The sequence below is a fragment of the Sarcophilus harrisii genome, chromosome 2 (assembly GCF_902635505.1).
Source record: "Sarcophilus harrisii chromosome 2, mSarHar1.11, whole genome shotgun sequence".
Taxonomy (NCBI): domain Eukaryota; kingdom Metazoa; phylum Chordata; class Mammalia; order Dasyuromorphia; family Dasyuridae; genus Sarcophilus; species Sarcophilus harrisii.
This window is the reverse complement of record NC_045427.1, coordinates 476,756,002-476,773,425: the sequence shown is the minus strand read 5'-3', so window position 1 is coordinate 476,773,425 and position 17,424 is coordinate 476,756,002.

The window sequence follows — 17,424 nt, the reverse complement described above, 5'->3', positions numbered from 1 at the left end:
ATAAACGGCAGGGAATAAAATGCAAAATGAGTGGCAAGATCAAAAAGGAACAGATTATACAGGGTTTTAAAAGTCAAAAAAAGAAGAATTTCTATTTGACTTTGAAAGCAAAGCTAGTGGAATATATTGAATAGGGAGTGACATGGTCAGAATTTAGGTCAGACTCGATCAACTTTATGAATGTCAATTTGACAACTAAATAGAGGATGGATTGGAGTAGAGATAGATTTGAGAGAAGGAAACCAACCAAAAGATTATATCAATAATGTAAGTGTAAGGCGATGAGGGCCTGCACCAAAGTAGCAGCAATTATGAAGGAGAGAAAAAGGTACATAGCACAGGTGTTAAATAGACAAAAAATTGGATTTGACAATTGATTGAATATAGGGGTTGAAAGATCCTGAGGTTATAAATAAATTGGAAGAGCATAGGATAGTTTACCTCTCAGACCTGTGGAAGAGGAAGGAATTTATGACCAAAGAAGAACTAGAAATCACTATTGACTACAAAATAGAAAATTTTGATTATATCAAATTGAAAAGTTTTTGTACAAACAAAACTAATGCAGACAAGATTAGAAGGGAAACAAACTGGGAAAACATTTTTACAGTCAAAGGTTCTGATAAAGGCCTCATTTCCAAAATATAGAGAGAATTGACTCTAATTTATAAGAAATCAAGCCATTCTCCAATTGATAGTCAAAGGATATGAACAGACAATTCTCAGATGAAGAAATTAAAACTATTTCTAGCCATATGAAAATATGCTCCAAATCACTATTAATCAGAGAAATGCAAATTAAGACAACTTTGAGATAGCACTACATACCTGTCAGATTGGCTAGAATGACAGGGAAAGATAATGCGGAATGTTGGAGGGGATGTGAGAAAACAGGGACACTGATGCATTGGTGGAATTGTGGATACATCCAGCCATTCTGGAGAGTGATTTGGAACTGTGCCCAAAAAGTTATCAAACTGTGCATACCCTTTGATCCAGCAGTGTTTCTACTGGGTTTATACTCCAAAGAGACACTAAAGAAGGGAAAGGGACCTGTATGTGCCAAAATATTTGTGGCAGCCCTGTTTATAGTGGCTAGAAGCTGGAAAATGAATGGATGCCCATCAATTAGAGAATGGTTGGGTAAATTGTGGTATATGAATGTTATGGAATATTATTGTTCTGTAAGAAATGACCAGCAGGATGAATACAGAAAGGATTGGTGAAACTTACATGAACTGATGCTGAGTGAAATGAGCAGAACCAGGAGATCATTATACACTTCAACAATGATACTGTATGAAAATGTAATCTGATGGAAGTGGATTTCTTTGACAAAGAGACCTAACTCAGTTTTAATTGATCAAGGATGGACAGAAGCAGCTACACCCAAAGAAAGAACATTGGGAAATGAATGTAAACTGCTTGCATTTTTGTTTTTTCTCCCGGGTTATTTATACCTTCTGAATCCAATTTTCCTGAGCAACAAGAGAACTGTTCGGTTCTGCACACATATATTGTATCCAAGATCTATTGTAACCTATTTAACATGTATAGGACTGCTTGCCATCTGGGGGAGGGGGTGGAGGAAGGGAGGGGAAAAGTCAGAACAGAAGTGAGTGCAAGGGATAATGTAAAAAATTACTCTGGCCTGGGTTCTGGCAATAAAAAGTTATTAAAAAAAAGAAAAAGAAAGAAAGAAAGATACTGAAGGAGAAATCAAGAATGACTTCTAGGTTGGAAGTGATACCTTTGACAGTAAAAGAGAAGTTAGGAAGAAGGGAGAGCTTGAAGAGAAAGATAATGAGTTCATCTTTGGACATATTAAGTTTAAAATGTCAACAAGACATCTGGTCTTCTAAGAAGTCTAGATAGACTTCTGGTCTATCTAACAGGAAGTTAGTGAGAAGAGACTGGGAGTCCACAAAGAGTTTTGGGTTTGTGAAATAGATCTGTGTCATCTACACAGAAATGACAACTAAAACCAGGGAGCAGATCAAGTGAAATAGAGGAAGAAAAGATGGTGGCTCAAGATAGGATTACACCCATGGTTAGTGTTGTGGCCTAGATAAAATCTAGCAGAGGATAGTGGAGGGTGGGGGGAGGTAGGAGAAGAAGCAGGAGAGAGCAGGGTCAGGAAAACTTGGATGAGAATATCAAAGGGGATGATTTATAGTTTCAAAGGCCTTTATAAAGGTCAAGACAGATGAGGATTAAAGATCAGCCATTATATTTGACAATAAAGAGATCATCAGTAATTTTGGAGAGAGAAGTTTCAGTGGGATGATAACATTGAGATCCAGACTGCGAAGAGTTAAGAAGAAAGTGAGAGAAAGGAAGTAAAAGCACCAGCTGTAGAGAGTCTCAAGTTGATTAGCCATAAAAAGGAGAAGAGACATAGGGATGAATGTTAGAAGGGAATGGACAGATCAAGGAAGGATCTTTTGAGAATGGAGAAGACATCACCATGTTTGTAGGCAGTAGAGGAGCAGCCAGTAAACAGAGGCAATCTTCTGGAAAAGATAAGATAAATGGAACTATTCATCCTACCTTCTTTCTCCTTTGCTGGATGACACCTTTCTTCAGTTTTGCATCACCCACTCACTGCCTTTTGAATATCTCAGACTGCTTGTCCCTTAAGCATCTCAAACTCATGTCCAAAAAAGTACTCATATCTTTCTTCCAAGCCCTTCCTTTTTCCAAATTCCCCTATTATTGTCAAAGACACCACCATCCTCCCAGTCACATATGCTTACAACCTAAGTGTGATCCTGGAGTTAGTCATACTTACACTCCATAGTCAACTGTTGTCAAATCTTGTCATTTTTACCTTCACAGCATCTGTTGTATTCATTCCCTTCCCTACATGCATATAGTTATGACCCTGCCACAGGCTCTCATCAACTCATTCCTGACCTTTTCAAAAGCAGTTGGTCTCTCTGCTTCCAATCCATGTTCCAATTCACTACCAAAGTGATTTTCCTAAAGGGCAGATCTGATCATGTCTTTACCCCTGCTCAATAAACTCCAGAGGCTCCTTCTTCCCTCCAAGATTAAATATAAAATACTCTGATATTTAAAGTCTTTCACCACCTGGCCCCTTCCTACCTTCTAGTCTTCTTATCCTTCCCTCTGCATACTCTACCATCCAAAGTCACTGGACTTCTTGCTATTTCTCACATACAGCACTCTATTCTCCAGTTTTGTGTCATTTCCCTGGCTATCCCTGACACTTTAAGACTATTTCCAATTGATCCTATATATACCTAGTTTGTACATAGTTATTTTCATGTTGTATCTCCCATTAAATTATGAGCTCCATTCATTGAAATGCAAGTTCCTTGAAGGCAAAAACTGTTTTTGCCTTTCTTTGTATCTCCAGCACTTAGTATAATGCCCAGCACATAGTAGGTATTTAATAAATGCTTGTTGACTTGATGATCCATAGAATATTTAAATTCTAAAATCAAAGGACCATAGAATCTCATAATCATAGAATAAAAAAATCTGAGTCACAAAAAGCTAGAATTCAGAAATACAAAATCACAGAATGCTAGAATCTTAAAATCATACAATGTTATGTAATTGATGTGCCCAGGAGGCAATCAGTCAATGTTAAAAGATAAGGTTTTTGTTTTGGCTTTGAAGATGTCTTCCCAAGGTGTAAACATTCCCTTTAATGTGACATTTGAGAATGATGGTTTGAGTCATGGAGAATCATACCACTGAACTATGGATTATTTTTGAGTTTAAAAGGAAGAACAGAAGCAGACAGGCATGGAATAAACTTCAGCCAAAAGGGCCAGAGAAAAGTCAGTTGGACAGCTTCTAGTTTCCTAGAGAGAAACTTTGCAGCATCTCAACAAGTCACAGAGTCCCAGGAGAGAAGAGAATGACATGGTCCCATATGTGGAGGAATTAGTGAAAGTTTGAGAAGTTCCTGGGCCAAACTGGAACTTCAGAGTCAAGAGCCAGAAGCTGCAGAGTAGCAGTGAATGAGGGATGGAGGAGTTTCCTTGACAAACAGAATTCCATGACCAAGTCTCCAGGACTCAGCCAAGTCTGGGGAGCAATATCCTAGCAAGATGAGAAGCTGTGATCAGTGCTGAATCCTGGACCAAGGAGGAGCTACACGATCAGACCAGAACGCTGGCCAAGGGGCCCCAAGAGGAGGAAACCCGGACTGGGCCTTCATTAGTACTGATAGTTCTATGGACTGGGCTGAGGGAAAAGAAACTGATTCTTGAGACACTCCGAATGATCTTCATTATCACTCATTGCCAGTGGAGAGGAGAAGGAACAAAGAAGGGGACAAGGAGGCAGGAGTCTCAAACAAAGTAATACTGTAGGTCTGCAGATGATAGGAAGGGTCTCTGAGTGGATAGGGGGACTCTCCAAAGGAAAAGGAGTTCGTTCTCAGCAAACAGGGAGGATTTCCCACTTGTAGGGGCTCTCTCCTCCAGGATAATACTCTAAGTCTAGAGGCTGAACCAGGAATTAGGGGGTTGCTTTGCTCTTCAGCAACACTTCCCATTTGTCAGTGAATCCCAACTCTAGAGGAAAGCTACAATTCCAGAGGAGTATATGGGTCCCTAGGAGAGGTGAAGAAGGAAGAAGAGTTTTTACCGTTCATGGATTTGAAGGTGTTTCTGTTTTAGGATGGAGGTAGGGAAGAAGGGAGAGAGAGTATAGATGAAACCTATCCTATAGCTAAGGTATTCTGAGTCTGAATCCTAACATGAGAGTTCTTTTGTATATAGACCACCACATAGGCCAGACTCTGATGTTCCAAGGGGAAACCCTGGTCTGGAACATTCATTCTCACCCTGATATTTTCAAGGAAGGCCCAGGGCTGGGGCATGAGGGAGAGCAATTTGTAACATCTCCAAGGTTGAACTTGTTCCATGTAAACCCAAGTCTACATTTCTGGACTACAGGTCAGTGCTAACCACAGACCACCAAATGTTGGAATTACAGAATAATCTGAGCAGTAGAAGGCATCCCAAAGGTCATCAAGTTCAGCCCAAGCCTGAATAAGAAATCCCTCTGCAGAATATCGGATGAGAGATCAGCCAGCCTTTGCACAAGGGCCTTCAGTGAGCAGGAGCCCTCCACTTCCAGAGGCATTCCCATGTTCTTTCAAACAGCTCAGATTGTAAAAATATTGGCCTTTGCAAATTTTACCCATCACCCCCAGCTCTGAGCTCTGGTGGCAGGTGTCTGAAAGAACAAATTAGGACCAAGGCCTTTTAATACTTGAAGGTAACTATTGCTCCACACTCTACCACAGCCACCCACTTATTGTCTCATGGATGCCTTCAAACGACTTTCATGTGACATGAAGAGATTCATGAGCATCCAAATCGTCCACCGCTGGGCACTTTCCAGCCTATTGATGCCCTTCTTAAAACGTGGTTCCCAGAACGTTCTAACCAGGACAGAATACAGTGTCACTATCATCTCCCTGGTCGCATACGCATACATACTTTCAATGCAACCTAAGGTCTCTTGAGAGAAGGAGCTCCTCTGCACTCAGCACAATGCCTGGTACTTAAGAAACGCTTGTTGACTTGATATAAGTTTTAGATGCTATAACCCACTATTGACTCTTATTATGTTTGCTGCTCACCTAAACCCTTAGACCTTTTTCAGATAAAATTCCATCTGAGACTTTAACTATCTTATACATGTAAAGTTGATCTTTTGAACCCCAGTGAAAGGGTTTACATTTATTCCATTTTCAATTTTGTGTATTTTCATGGGTTGTCTCCATGCCTGGAATCCTCTACTTTTTCATCCCTATCTCCTGGCTTTCTTTAAATTACAGTTAGAATCTCACTTTCTATAAGAGGTCTTTTCCAATTCCTCCCAATCCCGGTGTCTTCTCTCTGAGATTACCTCCAATTGATCCTGTATATATCTTGTTTGTACAAGATGCTTTTATGTTTCCTGCCCTCTAGGCAAATGGCTCCTTGAGAAAAGCAACTATCTTAAACCTTGCTTGCATTTCCTAGCACTTAGCATGGAATATAGCAAATGCTTCATAAATGCTTGTTGACTTGACTTAAAAGTAAATTTTATTAGATTCAGACAAATGGTCAAACTTATCAAGATATTTTGGAATCATGACTATCATCCTTAACATATAACTGTTCTCCTGACTTCTGAAAATTTTAAGTCATTCATAAAAATATTAAACATTATAGGGCTGATCTGTGCTCAGATCCCTGAAACACTCTACTGAAGACCTCCTTTCAAGCTTTCCTATTAAAGACTGTTCTTTGATTATGACCATTCAATCATTCTGAATCCACCTTACATACTATAATCTGTCTATTCCACATCCTTCCATCTTTCTCATAAACACAGCCTGAGATTACATCAAATGCAAAAACAGAAAGGAAGCTTTCAAATACAAAAAAAAAAATATTCATAGCTGCATATTTTATGATTCCAAAGAACTGAAAATAAAAGATGCTCCCATCATTGATAATTGACTAAACAAAATTTGGTACTTAAATGTAATGAAATATTATCATAGTGTAAGAAATAATGAATATGAAGAATTCATAGAAGTATTCAAAGGCATGAACTGATGAAGAATGAAGGAAGCAGGACTAGAAAAAAAAAAAGCATATATAACAATGAAAAACAACACTCTCCCCAAACCCTCCAAAACTAGATGCTGAAGATTATAGTAACTAAGCTTCTCCCATAGAAGAAAAAACATCAGAAAATTTACCTGCTTCTCTTCTTCTTTTTTTTTTCCTGAGGCAATTGGGATTAAGTGACTTGCCCAAGGTCACACAGCTAGGAAGTGTTAAGTGCCTGAGACCACATTTGAACCCAGGACCTCCTGACTTCAGGACTCTATCCACTGCACCACCTAGCTTCCCCCCCTGCTTCTCTTCTTTAAAGAGGAGGGGAGCTATGGATGTAAAATATTTCATATACTGTCAAAGTCCAAGGATGCATTGGCTGGTTTTGCTGAACTGCTTTTTAAATATATATATTTTAATTTTTGTTATAAAGATAGCATAAAGGCTATATTCCTTCTCTCTCTCAAGAGAGAGAGAATATTCAGGAATAATATAAAAACAAAAGATATCAATAAAAATTAAATTTGTTTTTAATTTAAAATAAAGTGTGGCCAGGCATGGTATACCTTTAATAATCCTTGCTGCTAGGGGAGCTGAGGTTGGTGCTTAAACTCAGAAGTACTGAACTATAATACAGTTAAAACCAATTTGGTATCTGTATTAAATGAGACACCAAAATGGTGGGTCTCTGAGAGCAGGGGAGCACAAGGTTGCCTAAGGAGCAAGGAACAGAGGAGGTGAAAGCTCCCATGTGGATCGGCGATGAGACTGGGTCTCTGAATAACCACTGCATTTCTAGCTTGGCCAAGATAGGGAGACCCAGTCTCAAAATAAACAAATAAATAAGAGTCACTGTGGCCAAGTCACTTCTCTATACCTCAGGCAAATCTGCAATCCTTCATAAATGGGTTGCAATTTATATGAGTGCACTGATGAAATCCAAGATCCTTAATGTATTTCACATTGACATGTCTAAGGAATTGTATTAAACACCAAGGATAAAAAGGCAAAACAAAAAACAATGCTTGCTTTCAAAGATGGCATTCTCCTGGGGGAAAATACAACATTTATACAGAGGAGTAAATAGAAGACATTTTGATGAGGGAACGAACATTAATAACTAAAGGGCTCAGGAAAGCCTTTGTGTATGAAGTGACAGGTGATTTGAGTTTTGAGTGAAATTAAGGATTCTAAGTAGAAATGAGTAGGGAATATAGGCTAGACACAAAAGAGAGCATATGTGCAGCACTTGGAACATCCCCTTACATGTGAGCTCCGAGAAAAGCTATTCCAAGTCCCAGGCACTCCATGGATCAGCATTGTAAGGGACAGATGGGCTCAGGACACATTATAGAGGGTACACACATAGGGACATAGGTGATCATGTCCACATGTAGCAAAGGCATAACATGAAGCTACAGATATCCTCTGGACAGGGCATTGGACTTCTGCAAGGTCTCTCCTCATGTCTGCTGTCCACTGGATACCTCTTTTTGAGGGATTACTTCTCTGCTCTCCATTACAAAGTTTCTGTTGTTTGTCTCCATCATTTAAAAAATGCTTCCTAGTAGTATCTGCGGGTATTCAGCTTTTCAGAGTGGTCTGCTCTACTCTCTACTCTCCACTGAGATAAAACACTAGAAAATCAGACTCTAACAAAAGAAAGTAGATTTCCACCACCCACCCCCCCCACTGTTGTTTTTCAGTTATGTCTGACTCTTCATGACCCCATTTGGGGTTTTCTTGGCAGAGATATCAGAGTGGTCTGCCATTTTTTGCCAGCTCATTTAACAAGAGAGGAACGGAGGCAAACAGGGTGAAGTGATTTGCCAACATCCCTCAACTACTAACGTGTGGGAAGTCGGATCGGAACTCAGGATGTATCTGACTTCAGGCCCAGTACTCTATCTACTGCACCACCTAGACTCTTTTTTAGCAAAGACTATGAGCACCATAACTAATTAGGAATCTAACAAGAATCAATAAAATACCCCTAATGAGGTCTTCAATGTTAGGTGTGGTTAGCAGAGGAATTGATAAAAATTAATCCCTTAGGCTCTGATAATGGAGAATTCATTTTAGTTCTTTGGTCCTACCTTCTAAAGGTAATCCAGTCAGAAATCCAAGTTGTATCAAGACTCAGAGGCTAAATTTTCCCTATAAAACAACTTACGGCCCTTGCTTTTGTTGCTGCTTTCCTTTGGGTCAGTCTGCCAGGGCATGCTGCCTCCGGGTGTCTTTTCCCTTCCCCATGCCACATGATATCTCTTCTAATTCCACTATGCTTCCCAACCCCTCGTCTCCTTTTTATAGCTAACAAACTCTTTTAGGGTACAAAGTCCCTTTCAGGACTTAGCCTGTCAGCTAAGGGCAGGCCCCAACCTCATGGGGTGCTCCCTTTCTACTGAGTAATTATGAGTTTCACTGAGAAGCTTATCTTTCATATGCTCTCCCACTCTATTTCATATTTCATATTCACATTCCCGGTGTCTACTGCATCCCTTAATTTTGTCTGTGACCTATTCCCCTAAATAAATCTGCCTTTTGCCAAAGAGAATGGCCATTTTGAATTCTTCACAAACCCCAACTTTTGGTACCTGCCACCATTTGGTAACAAATCCCACATCATAGATCACATCACCCAGTCTAAGATTATAGTGCTTTTTTTTTGTCTCTTCCTATCTGATACTAAATTAAGGTTCATGATCTCAGAAAACTATCTCTCTTAGGGTTAGAAAATGTTCCTTATATTCCTATTTGTGAATCTGTGTCCCCTGCCCATTTCAAGGACTCTAGTTTCTGCTCCTCAAAAAATAAAACAAAACAAAACACAGGAATCATATGAAGGCCTGAGTGACATTCACTCCCCAAATCTTCTGGATTAGCATGCAAATGAAGCTGAGGACAGAATGGAAACTACCCATGAAAGACACTGCCAGCCATCATTTTACATATTCCCACCCCATCTTCACTAGTCCATATCCCTGCCTTTGTTATATACTGTATTTTTGCTAGAAACAAAATCTTGCTGTTCTCCTTCTGTGTGCAAAGGCCCACAGACACACAGAAGATGGATTTCTGATTTTAAACACCATCAAGTAACCAATCGGGCTGAAGCAAAGAGAATGTACAGAGGATTAATGTGAAAAATCCAGCAGAAGTAGACTCAAACGCCAAGATGAGGGATTTATTCCATCCCAGATACTGAAGGTTGTTGAACTGAGAAGCAAAATGATCAAAACTGTTTTAAGAAGACTGTTTTGATAGCTACACCAACATTGGATTAAAGAGGAAAGATATTAGAATCTTCAATTAGGAGGCTGGTCCCTCCCATATTCCAAGCAAGAGCTGATGAGGATCTGAACTGGTTTGGTGACCGTGAGTAGATGGAAAAGGACAGATATGTGAGATGTTCTGGGGGTAGAACTGAGAAGATATCAGCAAACAGACAGGAAAGTGAAGGAAAGGAACAAGTCAAGAATGGCTTTGAAGGTAAAACCTATGGTTCCTTCAATAAATATAGGTGTTAAAAGGAAAATTCTTCTTTGGGGCTTTCACTTTAATAAGGCAAAATTCAGGATAAAGATGATGTAAACTATGTCCCCTTGATCTTTGTGGGGATAGACCTGGGTTAGAGAAAGCCCCACCCTCCTGTTTATAGGGGAAACTCCCATAGTGATCTCCACCCACTATTCAATTGGAGATCTTGCCCTGGGGCATTATCACCACCCTTTATTGAGTTGAAAATTAGTTCTTCAAATTCATCTGGACATGGCTCCCTGACTCTGGGCCACAAAAAACCAATATAATCAAAGGATGAACCCCAAACTTTTGCTAAATTCCTCTTGGAACAGCCCACTGAGTTGTTTTCTCAGTGTACTAAACCCATTCTTGCCACAAACCTCACCTACATTCGGAATTTCAAATTCTTCTGCAAAACCTGCCCGGGCCAGGGGATCTCTCAACCCTCATTTCTCATACCTCAACAAAAAGAATTAAAAGCATTTTATTATAAGTACATGAAGGCCATAAAATGTTTGATGCACTGATCACTGAATATCAGCAATGGCTTCAAGGTGGGGGCAACTTTTCATGAGATAAACAATTCATACAGGTCAATGTCCCCTAAAGAAATTGGGCTCTTGCATCTCTATTCCTTCCCAAAATAGTAAGAACATGATAGTTTGCAGATGGGATACAAAGGTCACAGGTAGGAGGTAACTTGGCTACAGGACACATAGGAGACTGAGTCACATGTCCCTTAACACTGATGGACAAGTAGAGCTGGGGAAAGTGAGCCATCACGTCAACGTAACTTTTGAATATAAGGAAGTTTGGAAAGAGAGTTGGGTTTGTAGGGTAGGATATTAATTCTGTTTGAGACACATTGGGTTTGAGATGTCTATGGTAAAGATGTTCAGCAAGAGTTTGATGAAGTGGAATTAAGGCTCAAGAGAGAGATTAAAACCTGGTGTTTTGCTGGGCACATGACGATGTTCTCTTTTGTTTTATTTTATTTTGTTTTGTATTCTTTTTCTGTTTTTCTTTTTTCTTATTCTATTTGTTTAAACAAAATAAATTTTTAAAAGAGAAAGAGAGAGATTCAGGCTAGATATAAATATATATATTTGTGGGTCATTTGCATAGAGATGATAATGAAACCCTAGGGAGCTGATGAAATCACCAAAGAAGGAGTTTTAGAGCGAGAAAAGAAAAGGACTCAAGAGAGATGTTGGGAAGACAGACTCATGTTAAGGGGACTAAAGATAGATAATAAGCCAATAAAGCAAGCAGAGAAGGAGCAGTCAGTTATAGACAGGAAAAGAATCAGGAGAAACAAGAATCACAAAAACTGAGAGAAGTTAAAATATTCATGAGGTGGGGCTGTTGGAAAGTGTTAAATTAAAATTCTGTCTAGAAATCAAGAAGCTGAGGACTAAAAAAAGGACTCAGAGATCATTGATAACTTTGGAGAAAGCAGTTTCAGGCAAAGAATGGAGTCATAAACTGTACTGCATAGAACCAAGTAGTGAATCAGAGGAGAACACATGAACACAAAGTGTAGACAGATTTTTCAGGGAATTTGGAAAGAAAGACATATGATGAGGGGATGGCCAGGTGAAGTAAAACATTTTTAAGGAAGGAGAGAAGACTGGTCATGTTTGTTTTTAACATGGGAGGAGCCAAGAGGAAAAGAGAAATTGGAGAGACAGACAGGCAGAGAAAGATAGACAGGCAGAGAGAAACACAGGAACAGAAACAGAAACATATAGAGATAAAGAGAACAAGATGAGTTTGAGAGCTCAAGCAAATTATTTGGGAAAAGAAGGAGGATTGATGCCAAGGGGTTTTGAGGTATAGAAATGGGGTGAAAATGGAGTTCACAAAACCAATGGCATCTATTTTCTCAATAAGTGAGAATTGAGATCTGCTGAAAGGGAAGAGGGAGAGAGTAGTGTAGGAGGCTTGAGGAAAGAAGAAAAGATTTGGTACAGTCACTGTCGGAACTGCAGTAGTCTCTCATAGAAGAATAAAAGGATTGCCACAAGCCATGAAAACATGGTTGAGACTGAGTAACATAAATGTGTAATAGACCCAGTTAGAACAGTTATGTGACTTCCTCTAGAGACCTTAAATAGTGCCCAAATAAGTGTGGAAAAGGCAAATGGTAGGGGTAAACCAGGGTCAGATACAAGCAGTGATAGGATGGTGCTGGGAGTGGGAGGAAAAGGGGAGGGATTCCAGGGTAGAAGACAATATATAATTGAACTGATTAACCATAGATTCCTAGTTGCAGAGGCAAGAAAGTGAGGAAGAATAATTATTATGAACTAGGAAAGCTGAGGTAGATCAGAGGGACTGATGGTAGTCAGAACAATAGACAGATTTAGGAAGAATGAGAAAAAAGGGAGAGAGGAGAAGACAGGAGAATGTGATCAGAGTGGGAATTTCAGGGTTCAGAATCATGGAGGTAGCTGTGTAATGAGCAATGGTGAGATCAAGGATAAGACTATCACTTGCATGGTTGAAAGGAACTGAAACTGCAGATCATTGGAAACTGAAGAGATTGATGAATTGGAAGGCCAGGGTATGAGAGGAGTCAAGATACACTCAAGTCCCCAAGATTGAAGACAGGTGTTGGGTTGGAGAGAAAAGTCTGGGGGAAAGTAGATAGCAGAAACCAGAATCTGTATATCTGTTATTTGTTCCAATTCCCTTTGCTGTTCTGGTCTTTCCAGTCCAAAGTTCAATCTCTTTGATAATGAAAAGGGGAGCAAAGTGAGATTTGAGCAGCCTTGCTGTGCTTTTATAATCATTCTGACCATTCTAGATAGGAACTCTGTTTTTTCTTTGATCCTTTTTTTCTCCCACTATATCTAAACAAACAAATAAAAATGTATTATCCTTAGCTGTCTTTGCCAGACACAGATCATTTTAGCTTTTTCACACCCAAGACTATTTTTTATAGGATGATTCTATGATTTGTTTTTTTTTTTTTATTCATCTTCTACCACTTGCTTTTCCTTTCATTTTTGGTATAAAACTTTTAATTATCTAAGTTGCCTGGGGAGCTCCCTATGCCTCCACATGAGTTTCTTCACACAACTATCATTTTTCTTCCTCATCAGAATTGTTTTCTTTTGTGTCTTCAAAATTTCATTCTTGAAAATGTCCATTCCCTCCTGGGTTGATTTTTCTTATAGAATTTAAAGCCGTAGGATCCTACCTATCCATCCTCTAAACCCTTTGAAATCTGTTTTCTTAAAATCTAGAGGGCATGTCAGACTTTTACCAGCTTTTCTCTATCATGAATTCTGGGATGCTAGAATGCAATCACTTTTCCCCAAGGTTCCCACCATGTCTACCCCAGATAACAGTGGTGTTCTTTTGGTGAAAATGAGACTCAGAATGGAATTTCTCTTTGTTGACTTCTCAACCTTTTGATGAATGAAAGTATCATTAAGGAAAACTGAAAGTAGCTATTCTTCTTTTGGCTAACAGTAAGGTAAATCACTATTATAGATAGCCTTTAAGACAAACTTGGGATTTGTTTCCTGAACTCTTCCTTAATTTCCTGTTTCTGTCTACTGGATGTATATTATATTATTAAATCAGGATGCTAGAGATGAATGGCCACAGGTGGGTGGAAATTCCCAGAGTTTCTCTATTCCCTGGGGAGCTTCTCTGACCCAGTGACTGACTGGGACCAGACTTTGACTAATAGTTTTTTAAGTATAATAATAGTTTTTTCATTTATCAAAATTCACGTGGATACTTTTCAGCATTCACTCTTGCAAAACTTTTGTGTTCTAAATTTTTCTTCCTCTCTCTCCACTTCTTCCTTCCCCTAGACAGCAAGTAATTCAATATAGGTTAAATATGTGCAATTCTTCTAAATATATTTCCACATTTATTATGCTGCACAATGAGAAAGGAAAAAGACAAACAATAACAACAACAAAGATGAAAACACTATGTTGTGATTAACATTCAGTCCCTATAGTCCTCTTTCTGGATGCAGATGGCTTTCTTCATCACAGGACTATTAAAATTTGCCTGAATCTCATCATTATTGAAAAGAGCCACGTCCATCACAGCTAACCATCACATAATCTTGTTCCCTTGGTTCTACTCACTTCACTTAGCATCAGTTCAAGTAAGTCTCTCCAGGCCTCTCCATCCTACTGATCATTTCTTATAGAACAATAATATTCCATTATATTCAACTTATCCAGTCATTCTCCAACTGATGGGCATCCACTCAATTTCCAGTTCCTTGCCATGAAAAGGGCTACTACAAACATTTTTGTACATGTGGGTTCTTTTCCCTTTTTTAAGATTTCTTTGGGAAACAGATCCAATAGAGACACTGCTGGATCAAAGGGTATGCACAGTTTAATAGCCCTTTGGGCATAGTTCTAATTTGCTCTCCAGAATGGTCGTATCAGTTCACAACTCCACCAACAATGTATCAGTGTCCCAGTTTTCCCACATTCCCTCCAACACTCATCATTATTTTTTCCTGTCATCTTAGCCAATCTGAAAGGTGTGAAGTGGTACTACAGAATTGTTTTAATTTGCATTTCTCTAATCAATAGTGATTTAGCACATTTTTTCAAATGACTAGAAATAACTTTAATTCATATCCATTCTCTATTTGTCAATTGGTTTGTATTCTTATAAATTTGAGTCAATTATCTTCATATTTGAGAAGCGAGGTCTTTATTAGAAAGCTTGGATGTAAGTTCCCCCCCCCCCCACAGTGTTTTCTGCTTCCCTTCTTATTTTGGCTACCTTGATTTTGTTTATACAAAGCTTTTTAAATTTAATAAAATCAAAATTATCCATTTTGCATTTCATAATGTTCTCTAGTTCTTCTTTGGTCATATATTCCTTCCTTGTCCACAGATTTGAGAGACAGACTATCCCTTGTTCTCCTAATTTGCTTATAGTATCACCCTTTATGTCTAAATCATGAACCCATTTTGATCTAATTTTGGTATAATGTAATAATTTTTTTAGTCATTTTCAGCCATATCCAACTATTCATAACCCCATTTGGGGTTTTCTTGGCAAAGATACTGGAGTGATTTGCCATTTCTTTCTCCAGCTCATTTTATAGGTGAGAAAACTGAGGCACACAGCTAGTAGAAGTTGAGGCCTGATTTGAATTCAGGAAGACCATTCCTGATTTCATACCTAGCACTCTAACCACTGTGCCCCTGGATGCCTTTCAACTTTTAGTAAAGTGACAGAAATAAAATAGGATAAATAAATAAAATAGGAAGACTAGCTCTTCTTAGATATCTATGATGTTCTTAGCACTTTAAAGAAAAAAACACTAAAAAGGACCATCAGATCTTCAAAATAGTCTCTTGTAAAACTTGGTAGGAGATACTACAAGATCTGTTAAGTTTCTCCAAGTTTGGTAGGGTCTTATAAGCCTACTTTAGCTATTCTTTATTTAGAGTTTCCTCAGTTTTCTACCATGTATCCAGGATCAAAACTTTAATTATAAGGTTACAATATTTAGAGATCATTTAATCCAACTACCTCATTCTTCCTCTTCCTTCATCAACTACAAACTCATCAGTCACTAAATCATATCAAGCCTTCCTTCTCTGGATCCCTTTCTCTATATCATCACTGTGATTTCCTAGCAAAAACCCTCCAGTCTCCAATCGGCAGCACCTAATCAATTAGTCCAGCACCCATTTATTAAGCACTTACTATATGTTATACACTTCTAGACAATAATAATAGCTAGCATCTATACTGGTTTACAAAGCACTTTGTGTAATATGGTCATTTGGTCCTCACAAAACTCTATAAAAGAGATATTATTCTTACACCCATTTTCACATGAGTAAATAGTCTAAGAAAAGTACAGTAATTTGGTCCTATAGTTTATGTATTTGAGGTAGAACATGAGCTCAGGTTTTTCTGACTCCAAGCCCAATGCTCAATCCATTCTGACGCCTAGCTTTAAGGATGCAAAGACAAAATACTAAACAGTCCCCAGTCATCAAAGAGTTTATATTCTATTAGAGGAAATGACAGGGACATGTGTAAAATAAATCCTGAAGGCTAGCCAAAATCATGGAGTAGAAGGAAATAATGTAGCCAAGATCTTCCCAACATACAATGTGTAAAGATTTAGAAAACAAACCAGATCAAATTTTGATAGATATATCTAAGGGGGAAAAAATCAGTCATCATAATTCCAACTTAGTTCAGCCTAGGAAGTCAAAGAGATTGACATACACTCCAGACAGAGTCCTATTAGGACGGTTATCCAGAGCATTTCAGCACAGGGATTGGATGGGGGCTCGCCTTTGGCTATATGTCAAGGCAAGAAGAAGTCCCAGATTCAACACAGAGGAGCCTGAGTTTGAGCAGGAGCAGGAACAGGGCCCAACTGGCAGCCCCATCCCTCCCCATTCCGTGCTGGGTTATGGATCCATTGCAGACTGAGTAGGCGACCTGTACCTAGGGGCAGTGCTCCTGGGCCCTTGGCTGGGTACTGAGTGAAAAACAGCTGTGTTTCTCTGACTCTGGGAGTGGAGCAAAGTCTCAGATCTAGCTCCCAGATTATTTGAAGCCCACAGCGGAATAATTGGGGCAGGAAGCCCAAAGCAAAAAGGAGATCTGTAATTCTGTAACTCTGAACCAGCAGGGTTTTCCAGTCTGCTGCAAATGATTGAGTCCAGCAACAATATACTGGAGTTCCAGTCAAGGCAAGCCCACAATTCTATTTCTCAGACCCAAACTGAGTCAGGAATTTGTAGAACTTAGTTCAACAGGTCAATGATCAGACTTTGCCCTGGATTAGACAGTTTTTAATGTGCTGAAAACTTGTAACGTCCTCAGTCTGATCTATCCCTGAGATCCTGCAATAATGCAACACTTAACAATCCAAGAAAACGGCAACAGGACCAAGAGAACACAAAACAGGACCAAGTATGGCCCAGTTATTCCCTCCAAAAGTGTACAAAGCCTAGGTCTAAGATAAAAGCTGAAGTCAAGAAGCAAGGCAAATAATAAGTAAAACAATTCCCCCACATGATGACAGGGATGCTCCAGAAGAAAAGAATGACTCCAAAACTACAAGGAAAATCTCAAAGAAAAGCATGGCTTGGGCACAAATTGTTTTAGAATTCCAGAAAGAGATGAAATAAAAGCTAAGAAAAAAATAAGGGGAGGAGAGTAAAGAATGCACTAGTAAATGGAAGATGAGGAAAAAGCAAGATGAGGGGAAAATTCTCTTACAGTTTGAGTGCATCAATAGAAGACTACAAATAAAAAGAAAGGAATGGGGAGAGAA